Consider the following 601-nt stretch of genomic DNA (forward strand, 5'->3'; position numbering starts at 1 on the left):
ATTGTAGTTTCCAAAGTTACATGTCCATTACCTAGCCATCCCTTTAATCATTCCTCTTCCAATTATTAAACCACTCTAAATATTGTATATACCGCACAAGTACTATTCAATTTACTAGGGTGACTAACCTTACACAACCCTTTCAAATTGTTGAACATTCTAAATCTAACCACACATCCTTTCCATAAGTATATTACTTCCATCTAAATACCAGATCTAACATTCAAACCATACACGACATCAACTACTCACATGAAGAACTATGCACGAGTCATCATATAAGTGAGAGTGAATGGAATAAAGCGATAAAAATCAGAACGGACAAATGATGCACGATAGGGATTCAAGAAGTGAAGATTTTTCCTAAATGTCACTATAGCCTCTCGAAGATAAGTACAGACGTCTCCATACCGATCCTCGAGACTCTACTTAGACTCAACTTGTACAAACGTGAGACCTATGAACCTGGGGCTCAGATACCATTTTGTCACGACCCAAAAATGGACGTGATGGCACTCATCTTATCTCGCCAAGACAAGTCAGCCTAAAACTTAACCTTTACAATAAAATGCGGAAATTTTATAATCAACTCAAAAATACC

This window comes from Solanum tuberosum, unplaced genomic scaffold (assembly GCF_000226075.1).
Source record: "Solanum tuberosum cultivar DM 1-3 516 R44 unplaced genomic scaffold, SolTub_3.0 scf00047, whole genome shotgun sequence".
NCBI classification, from domain to species: domain Eukaryota; kingdom Viridiplantae; phylum Streptophyta; class Magnoliopsida; order Solanales; family Solanaceae; genus Solanum; species Solanum tuberosum.